Source organism: Falco biarmicus, chromosome 8, assembly GCF_023638135.1.
Source record: "Falco biarmicus isolate bFalBia1 chromosome 8, bFalBia1.pri, whole genome shotgun sequence".
In the NCBI taxonomy this organism is placed as follows: domain Eukaryota; kingdom Metazoa; phylum Chordata; class Aves; order Falconiformes; family Falconidae; genus Falco; species Falco biarmicus.
The window spans coordinates 7,681,211-7,696,604 of record NC_079295.1 but is presented as its reverse complement, the minus strand read 5'-3'; the positions used below and the strand labels follow the sequence as shown (position 1 = coordinate 7,696,604).

Here is a 15,394-nt window from a genome sequence, read left to right as displayed (position 1 = left end):
TCAAGCCCCAAGCTCATCTGCAGAATGTGGTTGTAATTAGGTAATTAATAACTTTGAGAAGGAAAGGAAAGGAAATAAGCTAAATGGAAGCTTTCCTTAGTGGGAGGAAATAATTATATCTGCTTTTTGATATATGAGCTGAGGTGGCTTTCTGTTCTGAAGGCAGAAACAGCATCGTGCCTGCAAAGCCACCCCTCCCCCAGGTTAGATTGGATCTCTCATGGGCACTGCTGGGTCACAGAGTTTGTCTCACCAGCCCACAAATGAGCAGCAGCAGGTTGTTGCAGATCAGAGCAAACCCCGCAGGCGACAGTGCTCCCCAACATGTTGCTGAATCCTGTCACATCCCGATAAATGGAGCAGAGAAGAGCCGATATGCAGGGCTGGGTCACCAGGAACCACATGGGAAACAGGAGTTTAGCACAGCTCCTCAGGGCTGGAGATGCTGCTGTCAGCATATGGACTTTTCGATGGTTGCATTGCTCCTGCCTATGGATTTATCATTTCACAGTGCAATGCAAAAAAAGGCTGTGACATTACCAGCCTCTGGACTTAGGCTATACATCCAAAAGTCAAAGGAATTCTTAAGCTTAAGCTGATTTGTTGTTGTTGTTGGTTTTGGATGTGCTTTGATATTGCCTAAACGTGTTACCCCAGGATGGACGGAAAACATATTCAGTTCCAGCAGGGTTTGCCTGATTTTACAGGAGGAGCCACTGTGGATGGAGTTTCTAAAGCCCATCTCGAAAGCCTGAGCATCCCATCTCCCTGTTTCGCTTGCTTAAGGGGCGGTGAGGGCCGCTCCTGATGCATCGGATCTTGCCCAGATGCTGGATTAACCATGTGGCTCCACGCTGCTGGGACCAAGGGCAGGCTTCAGCACGTGGTCACAGGTGTTGGTGAATCACAGCCTTGATTCGTAGGGGAAAAGAACTTATCAAACATATCTCAGAAAGATGTCCTGTATTCAATGTATTTATTTTTCTTTTCTTTCTTTCTTTTTTCTTTTTTTCTTCTTCTCTCCAGACTGTCCAGTGTCTGAGACTGAAGTGGAATTGGGATATATCCAAGTTTGTAGCTTCTGAAACCTTAACAACCTCAAGTAAACTGGTCCAAAAGACCCCTCTTGACCTCCCTCGCTCTGAACTCTTGCGGAGCACTTAGACTGAACAGAAAACAGCACCAAAGCTAACGGTCTGAAACTTTGCAACATCTCTCCCCAAGCGACTGACCAAAGAGAAAAGAGAAGCAACATTCCTGGTTGTTCGTTATTGTTGGGTTTTGTATCTGTCTGTCTGTGTGTTTGGTCTTATTTCAGATTTATTTTTTTTTCTGAAAAATCTTAATTCAGGAATACATTTATGAGAAATCTTTGGGTTCGGATTTTGCTTCCCCTTAGCTGTATTCTTTTGTGTGTGTGTGCGTGTGTGTGTGTGTGTATTTTTTAAAGTTCAAAACCTGATTTCTTGTAGAGTAACATCAAAACTGGACCAAGGCTCTCAGAAAAAAAAAATAAGAAGAAAAAAGCCCACCATGTCCCCAGCTCCCTGCATGATTTGTTTCAAGTACAGCCTGGATTACAAACCGCCCTCCACACTCTACTGCTCTTCCTTATTGCTCCATGATTTGCTACCGCTCACCCCCTCCCTCCCCAACTTTTTTTTTTTTTCATTTTCTGTTCTAGTGTATATGTTGCTTATTTGTTTTATTTATTGAGATATTTTTAACGAGCTAAGAGACTGCAATGTCGCTGTGTATACTGCTTCTCTTGCCAATAAAAATAAAGATGTCATGCAGCTACTGCGGGTGTGAGATTTACATTCTTGCCTGCACGGCTCCAAGCAGAAGCTGAGCCGCTTCCTTGCACCCCGCAATGTTTCGACACTCACCGGTTTGGCTAAAAGCTGTTTCCCAGGTAGTGAGCGATGGGGTGCAGAAGGTATGAGCATCACTTGTCCGGGCTGATGTCTGCCTGCATGTACCAGGAGTAGTTGGTGATTTACTTGCACCCTGGCAAAGCAGGTTTGCTCAGGCTGCAGCACCATGGTCTCCAGTGCACCACTCGAGTAGCTTCTGCTGTCAGCAGAGCCTTTATTAAGCAAAATCCAACAAATCTCAGTATGCATCAGACCCACCGGTCTGCACGCTTGCCTTCCCCTAGAGTAATGAGTTGGTCTCCCTCATGCTTGCCGGTGGGAATGCGAAGGGCAAGCACTTCTCAACGAGAAGAGGGGCTGCACGCTGCTGTGCAAGGTGCTGCACGAGCACACCATGATGGAAAAGCTGTGCCCATGACCCAGAGAGGCCTTTGCATATAGTGCCCAGAAGAGATGCATAACCCACAACAGCCAGCTGCACTACAGAAACGGTCACCCAGAGCCGCTGATCTGCTCCTCCTTCCCTCTTACCTTCCACCCTGCGAGCAAACACTGGTGGGCTTCGTTAGTGCTCACTCACCTTCCTCCTCCGCCTTGCAGAGCCCCATCAGACACTTGGTCCCCATCAGACACACTGAAGCCAGGCTTCAATTTCCAGGTCATACATAACATGTTTAAAAATAATTAATAAGAAAACCACCAGTTTTAAAAATTACTTTAAAGAACAATCATGGATCTGGAAACATGGGTCTAAATTATCCCAAATGACCTTTTGCTCTCACACCCTTTCCTTGCTGGATTAACAACATTAATTAGCTTGAGAGCATCTGTGCTGCAATAGCGAGGTGACAGAGAGAGATTGATTAAAGGGCAGGTCTAAGGCACAGGCGGTTTGGAAGCCTCAGCATTCATTGTTGGGATTATCAACTTTGCAAAGCAAGAGGCAAACCAGATCTTTGTAAGAAAGATCTGCTCAGAAATTGGCAGGGAGTGATGTACTGGGAGAGACGGGGGAGAAAAGATGGTGAAGGATAATTGACTCTGGGGAAAAAAAACAAACCCAACAATGCTGTGGTGTCTAGAGCCATTAAAAAATAAATCATGTCATTCCATCTAAACTAACTTCAGAGAAAAACATTTTAGCATGCCAAATCAAGAACATACATGTGTGTATCAGATGCATTAATTGCCTGATAAGTTTCAGAGCTTGAACATCAAATGTTTATTTTAAAACAAGTGCAGTTGCATAGAGTAAAATATATCACATCCATTAGAAGCTCTTACTTTCTTAAAAGTAAATGACATCTCAGTCTGGACTTTTGGTACCAGCAGAGCCAAAAATGCCATTTAAGAAGGTGAACTTAACAGATGTCACAAGATGCAGCATGTCACACAGCAAACGGGATTATTCTTTTTTCCCCAGGGTATGTGCGTTTGTGTGTTAGTTAGTGCAACTTTGTGAATCTTTAATGATGCTCCAGATTGCGTCAAACTGATTTCACCATAAGGAATGACATTTCTCCATGCCTGGCCACCTAAATTCGACTTCAGCTTTATTAAAGGCTTGTCAGAAGAGCCTGTTGTGCAGCTCCACTCTCCCAGGACATGAGCAGGACCAGGAGGAGATGGTCAGACCTTCCCAAGCAGTTGCCACCATAGCTGCTATCTGCCTGCCTTCATGCTACACGGGGTCTCCAAGCTGCTGAACCCCACACTCCCATACCATGCATTCAAGGACCTGTCACGGTAGATCAAAGCATTTGACCTCTCTCTCTGCAAAGTGCACTAGCAACTACTAGTGAAAATAAATGCTCACCAGCACTCACGGGTACCTCTTCCATGAATTCTGGGGGTTAGCCCAGGCTCCTGTGGGTGAATGGCCTGGGAGAGGTAAATTTGGAGCCCAGAGGTATGCTGTGACATTTTTTTTTTTCAGGCAGAAAAAGTAATAACTGTAAAATCTGCTCAGGCCAGCCAGCGAACAGCCGTGCCCTGGGGCTCGGATGAGTGGTTTCAGTTCCTGAGGGAAGCACTAAGGCTATCAAACACTCCAAAAAGTCCTGACAATTTGAGAGCTGCAAACTCTCCGGATAACAGATTTTTAACAGAAAAAAAACATTTGAATTGATGAATAGAAAGACACGTGTTTCAATCAGCTGCTGAAAAGGCTTTTCATCTTGTGCGAGTTCGTCTTACACGAGCTGCAGCCCGCAGCCGGTGATGTGGGTCAGTTAGGAAGAAGCTGAAGTAAAAGGTAAGACTCAGACCCTAAAACTGCAGCTGTGTTGTCATGCACAGGACATAACATAGATATATTTGCTTTTCTTTTTCATACGTAGGAGTTTTATATAATAATAATACTAATATAATAGCATTTATCACACCGTTCACCCAAATTCCCAAGGGGATTAAATGAATCCTTCCCAATCCCACCCCTGCATGAAACCTCAGTGCCCTGTGAGAGATGATGAGATGTGCCCAAGGGCAGGGACAGACTGTCTTGTGCAAAAGAGAATGCAACAAAAAGAAACCCTTAATGCAGCAGGCTTAGTTGCAAGCGATAGCTCCCAACAACAGGGTTGCTCCTCCGTGGCGGCACGCACGCACACGCGGAGCCTGGCTAAATACTGGTCCTGGACCATTTAGTCTCTGCATACGTGAAAGGCTACAGAAAGCACCCAGGGCATGCTATTTTGTGCAGGGGTCCAGCTAACAAAACAAAATATTCACTGAAAAGAAGCGAGGCACTGAGGTAGTGATGTAAAGCATACCGATACCTTTATATTTTTTAGGGTTTTTTTACTCGATTCCAGCTCTACTTAACACCACCAAACCCCTCTATTTTCAAAACAGGGGGGAAAAGTCTTCAGCTGCCACTCACATTTTCAGCTAAAGTCCTTGATACAGACCAAATGAAAAAATAATTAAAACCTCCCACCCTAAAATGAACAAATCCAAACCCCAAGTCCCATCCCTTGGGATCTCTTTTCTCCCTGGCCTCCCCCAAGGCCACCCCCTTTTCATGCAACTGGGGGACGCTAACAGCAAGGAGGGACTGGGGAAGGGGGAACCACTGAAAATTTTTCCCAGTGATGCTTGTAAACTTGGAGCCCTCGCTTTGGCTGGGACCACCCAGGCACCATTCCTGGGATGGCAAATTCAGCCCCCCTGGAAGAGTGACAGCAAAGAGAGGTCTATGTTGGTTAGCATCATCTCAGCGCTGAGACCTCGGCTAGGGGAGCTTGCATCCCACCCAAACCTGGGAGAGGAGGGAGCCCCTGAGCCTTCAGGACACCTACGTGCAGTCAGCTGTATGATCAGGACAATGATAAATCTTCTATTTACTGCTGTTATGAAGCGTAGTGACAAAGTGGCCTTTATCAGGTCTTTTATCACGATAAAAATTGTACCCAGAAATCACAAGTGATGTGAAAGATTTTTGCTGAAACTAATCTTGTGTGTCACCTGGCCAGGCTTGAGGAGCAAAGCATTGCAGGTAGTCATCTCCCATAGGGCACAACCCTCGTTCCAGTACGGATGTGGCCTCCATCCGTTCTGCCCAGCTTTGCTCACAGCATTGACCAGAAACGCCCTCAGGTGTTTTGAATGAGGGCTCTGTTCACTGCTGGATTCATCCAAACATGGGTCTCAAAAGCCACGGATGGCTTCTGGATGCCTGGAGTTTGGAGATCCCTTCCAAAGTGCTCACTGAGAGGAGAGGTTGCAACTACAGTTACCAAGAAGCAATGCCCACCACCCCAAGAAAGCTTCACCAGGGTTTTCCTGGGGCTGGGTGCTGAGCCCCACCTGGCCAACATGCACAGTGGTTGGGGAGGAGCAGACCCTTCGGGCCCTTCTCCATCTTCTCCAAGCAGGCAAAACCCCTGTCAGCAGCTGCTTCAGCAGCAAGCAGATGGGCTGCCGGGAGCCACCAAAGGCAAAAGGAGATGTCAAGCCCAGCAGGATACCCTCTTCCACAACCCATCCCTTCCTCACTCGGGCAAGCTCTCTTCACAATGCATTAAAAATGGTGAGTTTCTGTCTCACCCTTAACCCTTTCTCCCCCTTCTAGCACCAAATCAGTAGCCAAAAGCTGGTCACCCCAAGACGAAGCAAATGCCCTACATACCAGCACTTCACCCATGTTTTAATGGAATAATTCAAGCCGATGTAGGGTTTTGAGCTGTATCTCGATGCTTTTTGTGGTTTCGATGCCATTCCACTTGCCTTTGTAGTCTCAGAATTTGTTTTGAGCATGGTAAAGTGCACTCAGCCCTTTTATGATTTCCTGTCTTGTTTCAGAGCCCTGCACTGAAAGACTTTAGTTGCCTCCTAAATCTTTTTCCAGAACTCTCCTGTCACTTTAAATATTGGCCAGCATTTTGTTAGCTTCAAGACTTTGAAATAATATCAAAGTAAACCTCAAAGGAAAATAACGCAGTAAAGAGTTAGGTTGGAGCTTAATTCATATTTAAATAAAGATCTTTCACTTCAGCTTGGGTTACTGTGTAAAATAACTGGGAGCAAATGGAGCTTTTAAAGTCCTTATTCCCCCGGGGGGTCTATTTTGAAATGATCGGTAAGCCTACCAGGCAGCAGAATGAAATTGCCTTCCCATGAAAAATTCCTTACCGTTGGGAAGAAAAAAACCTTGAAGTTCTCCAGAATCAAGATGGACTTTTTTCCTCCCTCCCCTCCTGATCTGTGATCCCGGAGGACGTTTGCAAATGGTGCTCTCTCTCCCTGCAGGCAGACAGGAGCGTTGTCAAAGCCTTTGCAGAAGGAAACAAGGAGCTAGGGACGCATTTGCAAGTCAAAACATAGATTTTTCTTTCTGGGTTTTTTTTTTTTTTTGTTGTTGTTGTTTTTTGTTTTTTTCTCCTGGGGTGGAACCGCACATTTTCTAAGATGCAAACAGGAGATATCCCCCTTTCCCCCTCCCAGACTGCTAGTTTGCAGGGAAGAAGGAAGGAACCAGGGGCTGGTTTCCAGCGAACCTTAGCACCTGACAGGGATTTGTACCAGACCACAAGGGCAGATTTGCAGGCTGACCGCGCAGCGCAGGTATGTTTGCAAAAGCAGCCAAGCACACAGCTCTCCTTGACTTTATCAGGGGATCTCCTTTGAAATCTGCCTTTAAGCTTCACATCCTGCTGCAGCGCGGAGCAGAAGCAGTGATGGATTTTGCCTTCCACATACCCTCTGCTTTTATTTCTTATTTCCTATTCAAGCCCCAGGAACAGTGGGCGGGAGGGACAGCTTTTGTGAACGCCAGCAACTCCGGATCTGCCAAAACCCAAAACAAAGGCTGTGAGAAAAATATTTCTGCAGGAAGCATTTGCTGAAACATGATTCATTTCTTTAAGATAAGTCATATTTCCTCCAGCCAACACTTACAAAAGGGTTAGCCTCCCTTATCCGTGCTCCAGCCTGGATGATGAATACGGCCAGAGCATGTGCTTCCAGTTGAGCCTTTGCAATGCTGGTGTGCTCACACCGCGCTCGACGCGTGGCATGCTGGCGTAAGTCTGCTCTCATGCAAAGGTAGTTTGAGGCTGAGGACTTGCCTGGTTTGCTCTGGGTTTTTCCTTATTGTCAGTGTCATGTCCTCCCCCTGTAGCAAGTCACGCTGCTGAAGGGGACTCTCCCCCCCAGCTTCACACCACCACTTCAAGCAGCATTGTTTTCAACCCGGGTCGGACATCCCTGCCTTGGTCGCTGCGGCTTTTTCACCAGCTACTAGAAACAATGGGCTCAGTGGGTCATTCGCAGTTCATCACGTCTTTCAGTTGTCCGGGTAGTTATTGGAAAAAAACATTCCTGTTTTGCACATGGCCACAAGATACGTAATGAAATTTCCTAACATCCCTTATTTCAGAAACCTCTTTCAAGAGCGGCCTGCCAGACTGCAGCTTGCTTTCCCAAATTAGTGATCTGGTGGAAACTCAGCAGGAACTGGGCGAGGGACCAGCTGGCATGGCCTGGGCGACGCGCGAGACAGCAGCTCGCAGAGCGCCACGGGAGGTCGGGACTTGTGCCACCATGCCCCGTCCCACCAGGGTCTGGCACCAGGGCTCAGCTCCAGTACCTGCACCGCTGGGTTTTTGGACCTTGACTCCCGTCTTCCAGCAGCCCTTTGCTTCCTCACTCATGGCATGAGGAGCTGGCTGAGCATCTTCTTCCTTCTTGCCCCAGCAGGGGCTGGGGGCTTTGCAGGGCTCTCCATCCAAGCAGCAGGCAGGGCAAGTCCTGGTGGGAGGATGGGCCCAAACACTATGCAGGGAGCTCCATGGGACAGCCCCTCTCACCACGCCGGTGTGGCGGACACCGGAGTTGGCAGATCCCATCCACGGGGCCAGCCTCACATCTGCTGCACCCAAGCATGAGCCTCACACATGGCAAACCTTGGCCGCTCTTTAGCATCCATCCAAGATGAGGCCGCTGACCTCCATATTTTCTCTGCTTTTTCTCCACTGCTTACTTACCCCTGGACACCTCTAACCTGCTCCACTCATCTCCACCAGACCACATTTCATCAGAGCTTCCTCTCTGCAACAGTGACTATCATCACAGGCAGTGCCTGTTGGGCCCTGTGGCCACCACCCTGCCCCACCAGTGCCACCTTCCCTCTAACAGACACGTGGCACCAGGCTGTAGTGCCTGGTAGGCATGAGGACATCTGACCTCAGACAGCTCCTTGCGGTTCGGTGGGAGTGATGCGAGGCAAGGAGCTGTGGTCTTTTGGTGGCCTCAGGTGGGATGCCAGGAGAGATACAGCTGAACGGGGGACAGGCGAGTACAGGAATGCTGTTTGCAGCCCCACCCCAGAGAAAGGTGGATAAGTTTGTGCCAGCACTCAATTTTTAACATCTTGGCTATGAGGTGAAGCTGATTTCCTTCCAATTTATGTTCTGCTTGGGGGTTTTTTTGTGTGTTTTTTTTTTTCCTGGGATACAATAAGTCAGAGGAGTTGGCTGGAGAGATGTTTGTGTGAGTTATTACCTGGCTTGCTCTCCCCGCAGGCAGATCTTCCCATGACCCCTCGCTCAGCAGCAATGGGGCTACATCATCACCATCAGCTACACCCAGGTATTGTGCCCCACGCCACCACCGTGCTTCTCTGGGTGCATTGGAACAGCTGGGGATGCCTGGTGGTCCATGGCCTGCTCACGCTGGGGTTTGGGCTTGATCTTCAGTCACCGGTCACCACCACAGAGCATCCTTGTCTCATCAAGGTGCAAGGACAAGCTCAGCTACCGAGGGAACTTGCACCATCCAAAAGCCAGCAGAAAAATAACTATCTATCAAATCTTGAGCCCCAGCCTTCTCACATTCTGGCAGTTGGCTGAGATGGGATGAGATTTGTCCCTACTGGAGAAACAACACTGAGCACTAACTTCCACAGCCATGAAAAAGGAACCACGAGTGCGAAGGAAGAGAGAGGAGCCGAGGAAGAAGAGTATTAGCATGCAGTACGGAAAGGAAGGTAAGCTAAGCCCTGCCTGCTCTTACAGACCACACCTAAATACCTCGGCGTGGAGATGGATGGCTCATTCAGGTGTCAGCTCAGACCCACATTCCGTATACCTCAGGTTATATATTTCATTCAAGCTAAACTCTGCTTCTCTGCACCGGGACCTCAGCATTGCTTTTATAAGCCCATATTGTTAATGCTGCATTAAAATAGAATTACATCAACAATGCCAATATTTTTGTTGCAAACACTGCAGGAGCAACGTATTCCCACTGAAGCAGTGAGAAGATAGTTTATGTTATTAAAACCTGCTCTTTCCTGCTAGTTCTTTGCAAGAAATTCCTCAAAATGTCCATCAGATCTGCAGAGTTCTCTGCACACCTCCGCAACTCTCTGGGATGAGTGGGACCGAAGCCCTCGGTGGGATCTGTCCCTGCCCTACCCTCCAGCTCCCGTCCTGTGCAATGTGGTGCATGGGGTCTCCTCTGTCTGCATCCCACCCCTCCCCACGATGGATGATGTTAGGGTATTAGGCGAGGAAGAGCATGACAGATAAAGGCAAAAAGCTCTCTGAAAGGGGGCTGCAGACCATCCCCAGCCCTGCTAGGGGCAGCCACTCGAGGCAGGATGGGGGGAGTCTGGCCCCAGCACCACAGCACAGCACAGGCTGGGAACGGCTACCTCTGGTACAGCTCTGCTGGGCTGTAATCAGATCTTACTCCACTGAACCTCATGCTGTGACATGTTTATATGACCAGACCCTTTCCCCTTCATTAGTATTGGGGTCAGGAGAAGCCAAAGGTCAGGCTTGAAGCCAATGATTTCACTTCTAAACAAAACCATTGCCTCTCTCTACCTTCCTCCTCAAAGAGCTTGGCCATAAATTTTCATTTAGTAGCACCAAGTTGACCACCCACCCCACCCCCCCACCCCCACCATTCCCTTTAACAAGAGGGTTATTTCATTCCCCAGAAGCAGAGGGCAGTTCCTTACTACCCCACGTCTCAAGCTATTTGGGCAGCTTTGGCCAGTATCCTGCCCCGTGCTCCGATTTACAAAGTGCCAGTCAGAACTGCTAGAAAAATAAAGGTGGCAGAGACGCGAAACTGCCCGGTTTTAATGGCTCTGCCACCCGTGTGGCCACAGTGTCAGTGCCCCGTTTGACGTGCTGGGGGCTGGAAAGTGCAAAACCAAACCCCGCTGTCAGAAATGTAAGTGCTTTCTTTGCTTTGAAGAGAAAACAAGGAAAAAAAAAAGCGGAAAATGCAGCTGGCTTTCAGGTTTGCTGCTTGCGCTTATTTGTATCCTAGAATCCAGCTAAAGCTCAATGTCAAAGAGCAAACCAAACTGCACGAGCCAAAGTGCAAAGCATCTGTGTTTCTCCTTGGGAAACTGTGTCCTGGAGAGGAACGGCGCTTGCTGCAAAGCCCCTCTGCCCTCCGCTGCTGCGGACAGCTCTGAGTCTCCCCAAAGGTTCCGCTTTACTATAGCTTTTACAAATCCTGCACTCTCTCATTGCACTTTTCCAGTGGTGGTTCCCAGTGCCTGTTCATCTGACAGCACCTGCCTGTCCCGGGGGAAGTTTCGGAGCTCAGCTGGCATGGGAAAAGAAATTGGCTCCTGCCACACATTGAGGAGGCAATTTAGACAGCCAGATTCGAAAGAGGCTAAGGGATTTGGGTGCTCACATTCTGCTGAAAGCAAGGAGCTGCTTTTCACAGCTGCCTGTGAAAATCCCACTGGGACAACCTGACCCTTCCTGGAGCTGAATGCACTTTCTGCCCTGGGGCTGCAGGTTCACATCCCACAGCAGGGGTCAGGGTTAAAAGCATGTTTGGTGGTTTCAGCTGGGTCTCAGCTCCCATCCATCACACTGAAACAGGACAGTTCAAGACCAGTGGGTGATTTCTGAGCCATGGGGTTCAACTTCTCCAGTGTCTTACCACAGCTTCAGGCTAGGGGTGCACATCCTCCTGCATCAGCCTGGCCAGGGACCAAACTGTTGTGGATGACTGCCCAGCAGTTGCTGCAATCCCTGCATAGCACGATGTTTTTATTTATGTCCTGGTGAGGCATAATCATAATAATGGTGAGCAGCTGCCCATCACAACCAACAGTGAACTTGCTAACAGAAGCACCTATAAATCCCGCCCCCCAACCAGAAGCGAATGTGTGCATCTCCCACCCAACACGAGTGGTGGGGTCATACCCAGCTGAGCTGGCATTGCTTTTCCAGCCCACTCGGCCAGGGCTGTTAAGGAGAACTTCCCCTGACTAGGTCATCCTCACCTCCCCAGCCTTGCTCAGCATGAGGGACGGTGCCCGTGGGTTGGTGCCATCATCTGGATACAGCTGCAATGAAGAGGAGGAGAAGAGGTGGGAGGAAGAAGACTGGGAAAAGGACAGATTTGGCATTGTCCAAGTCAGGGTCTAAGCCTAGTTCCCTCCTAGCGCTACAGATGGGTGTAAGTGGGACCATGCTGCTTCCTCTAGTGGGTTGAATAAATATAAAAGCAGCAAAAGCATACACCACCTGCACCTTACCTACCCTACATCATCTCTGGTGCTCACGGCAGATCTTCAGGGGGAATTTTCCCAGATGATGCCCTAACAAAAGCAGCAGCAGTTGAGACTGAGATCTCTGCCATGCTCAAAAGGCTCAGAAGCTGAAATGGAGCTGTGAGTGATACTCACTCTACCTTCCTCAGGCTTCCACGCTTGGAAACGGGGCTGGAACACACTCACATATGTATCATCTCTTCCAGGATCTCCAGGACTGTCTGGTCTACCAACACAAACATACCATTGAACCTGAAGGAAAATCAGGCTGTGGATTTTGGCTAGTGGCAGAGGGTGGGTTCTTTGCTCTGGGCTTGCATCCTGTCCTGGAAGTCACACAGTCCCCAACCTCCAACTTTCTTGCAAAACTGAAAAGCAATCCCAGCCCAGGATAAAAATAAAGGGTCCATGGGGCCCTGTCACTCTGGGGTCAACTGACGCAGTGGACGTGCAATCAAGCTCCTTCATATAATTTTTCCACCGCCTTTTACAGGCTGGATCTGAAACGGAGCCAAATGACGAGCAGGGGGGGATAACGAATCATGAGCCTGGGGTTTCCTTTGTACAGTCAAAATCCCAAGCCAAGTCCTGCTGGCTGGGATGTTCCCATTATCTTGCAGGATAGAGCACTGAGCTCCGATGGGCTCCTTCCAAAACCCCATCCGCTGTGATGGAGAGCAACCTGCCCTGACTCAACGCCTGACTCCTTCTGGGATGAGGAGGGGGGATGAGCTTGGTTCCCACAAGGAGCGGAGGAAGCCTGTGAGGACCCTGTCGAGGCACTGCTCAGCTTCCCTCTCTTCGGAGGAGGCAGCGGTGTCTCCATACCGACCTCTGCACCTCCCACACACACGCTATGCCTGTCCACCCTTGTCATGCTTTTGGCTCCCCTTGAGCTGACACTGCCAAGGTCTTTGCAGAGCTCTCGCAGCATTGGAGCGGAGTGACTTCCCACTCGCAGGCGCTGTCTCTGCCAGGATGGCTCTGGAGGAGCTCTGGATCTTGGCTCTGGAAGAGCTGGCGGCTGGGGACCTGCTTGGATGAGGTGCAAGGGACACGCAGGTGGTCGGTGCTCAGCCCCAAGTGCCTGGACAACCCGTGCTTGCGTTGTGCTCGTTGTCATGGGTTGGGCCACCAGCCTGTAGGCACAGGTGGGATCTCCCTCGGTGAGCCATCAGGGCGCATCCATCCTTAGCTAGCTGGCGCCCCGTTCCAGCCGGGTTTTGCAGTGTGTGGATGACTGCATCCAAGATTCATTAATGACCCAACTCCGTGTTGCTGTTTCAGATTAAATTGTTCCCAACGCTATGCATTGTTATTTGGGAAATGTATGAATTTTTCCCATATGTCTTTGACCTATAAAATGAACATCCCTCACAACTAAAAGGTTATTGCCAACTACGACGTGTTTTCATTTCTCGTCTTTAAGCACATTTCATGGTTTGCCAAAACTTTTTAGGAGGCTGAAACTGAAGGCCTTGACTCAGGAAAGCACTTCAAACATGTGCCAAATAGGACTTACGCGCATACTTGCATCTAAGCACATGCTACGGGCCTGTGCTGGACGGAGATGCTTTCCCAAACCGGTGCCAAAATCTATCTTCCTCTTCATTAACTCCTAGGCTCTCAGATTCTGTCCTCAGCTTTAGTGGCCATCACCTACAGGTGAAATTTGGCTTGCAGATGTATAGCTCCTAGATTGCAGAGAGCAGCTAATTATTTGAGGATTGCTGGCTGGGGCTTTGGGAAGCCATAAAAAGCCAGAGTAGGTAAAGGTGGGTCATGTTATTTAAATGGGTATTTTAAAAATACAACAATTTGCAGGAATTTCATGGAGTGGTTGGTTTTAACAACAAAATCTGGAAAAAATCAAGAAGGCATATTTCAAGTGTTTCTAAATGAGATCTCTGAAAGGACTTTGATTAAAAATTTCTCTTTTCTAATTTTACAATATAAAATGGTCAGTGTCCAAGTAAAATACTTCATTCAGGCCGACTCAAATATCTTGCTTGACAAACAATGTCTCTTCGTTCTTTTTTTTTTTTTTTTAATTTTGGTTTGCCAGAAATTTCCAACATTTCATTTTTCAGTTCATCCTAAATCAGTATTTCAACTTTCTGAAATTTTGCTGCTAGAGAAGTCAGTGCTCGTATATCTAAGCGTGTCCCAAGAACTGAAAGCACAGCTGGGTAAATAAAAAAGTCCAACTCTAAAGTTCATCTTTAAGAACTTGCCAGTCATCTGGGAGGAATTCAAGCTGCAGCAGATACCATGGGTGTCAAAAGACAAGGGAATCTGTACTCCACTTCCAGGAAAGAAGTATTTCATAGTTACAAGGAAAAATATGGGATGGAGACCAGCCCCCACCACCCGGAGCTTTCAGCATTCTTACCTGCACTGCAAAATCCCCAAATCAAACCTCTCCTGCAACACGTCTTTTATCTCCGAAGCACCACTCTGCATGAAAGAAAACCCATATTCTGTTTCGACACATTTCTGGCATAGTTACGCTGTTAACCCACGGAGCGCGGCTCTCGCAGAAGATGTCTGGGATGGGAGTGGGTGGCTGCAGCTTCCCTCTTGCAGGCTGTTTGAGTGCAGGGCTGCAGTCCAAGGCAATGGACAACCACAACAAGGCTTCACCATGCTAATTTCCAGCTACAGAGAGCAGGCAGAGCACTGTGTTTAGTTAATGGCCATGCGTGACTTACCCCACCATGGGACCTTAGGAAAGGCTGCCATGAGGTAAGATGCAGGACCACGCAGTTGGATCCACACGGCGATCCCCGCTGCGGGAGCGTGGTGCAGTGCATGGGCCGAGCGGAACGGTGGTGGCAACTCAGGAGAAGCTGCCTGCGGTGGCTGCTCTGCTGCCCAGGTTAACCAGCCTGTGCCAAGGGGGGAGCGACCACCCCACATTTTCCTCTGCTGGGACCCTTCACCTCCTGCCCTTCCCCAGTCCCTGCCTCCTCGGCTCTGGTCGTGTCCTTATCCTCCAGCCCACCCCACTAAGCCAAAATTCCCATTGCAGCCCCCCTCAGCTTTGCCAGATTACCCTTCTGGTCTTTCTTGACACAGAGAACTGGTGATGGCCGGTAGCACAAGAGTCACCCTGTGTCTGCAGCTCTGGCCCCATCCCCCCAGACAAGCATTGCCCTCAAATGCAAATCATGGAGTAAAGACAATGCTGGACTTTGTGTGAAATTAAATCTGAAGTTTTTATCTCAGCAAGGCAGGGGTCAAGCAGAGTCATTTGGCAAGCCCCACCATCAGATCTGCTGGCCCCGCTCCTGAGCACACAGCTTCAAGACTGCTTTAAAAGACATGAGCACAACGATCACCCAGCATCTCACCTCCGAGCCCAGCCTGAGCACGCCGGAGAGGTGGTTCTTGGCCAGTGTGCATCCCCAGGCAGCGCTTTGGAGATGGTCTTCACCATGCACATTTCTCACATCAGCAAAGTAACCGGAGCTCTTCCACCCAT

At 48.8% G+C, this 15,394-nt stretch overlaps 1 protein-coding gene across 1 annotated transcript in view; it reads left to right on the top strand.

Annotated features, from left to right (window-relative positions):
* The window catches only part of TWIST2 (twist family bHLH transcription factor 2), a 37,979-nt gene extending 36,164 nt beyond the window's left edge, over positions 1–1,815 (top strand). Inside the window, exon 2 of the mRNA XM_056350513.1 lies at positions 1,027–1,815. The gene's annotated coding sequence lies outside the window, so the exon portion shown is untranslated. The remainder of the gene's footprint in view (positions 1–1,026) is intronic.
* Positions 1,816–15,394: the final 13,579 nt, after the last annotated feature.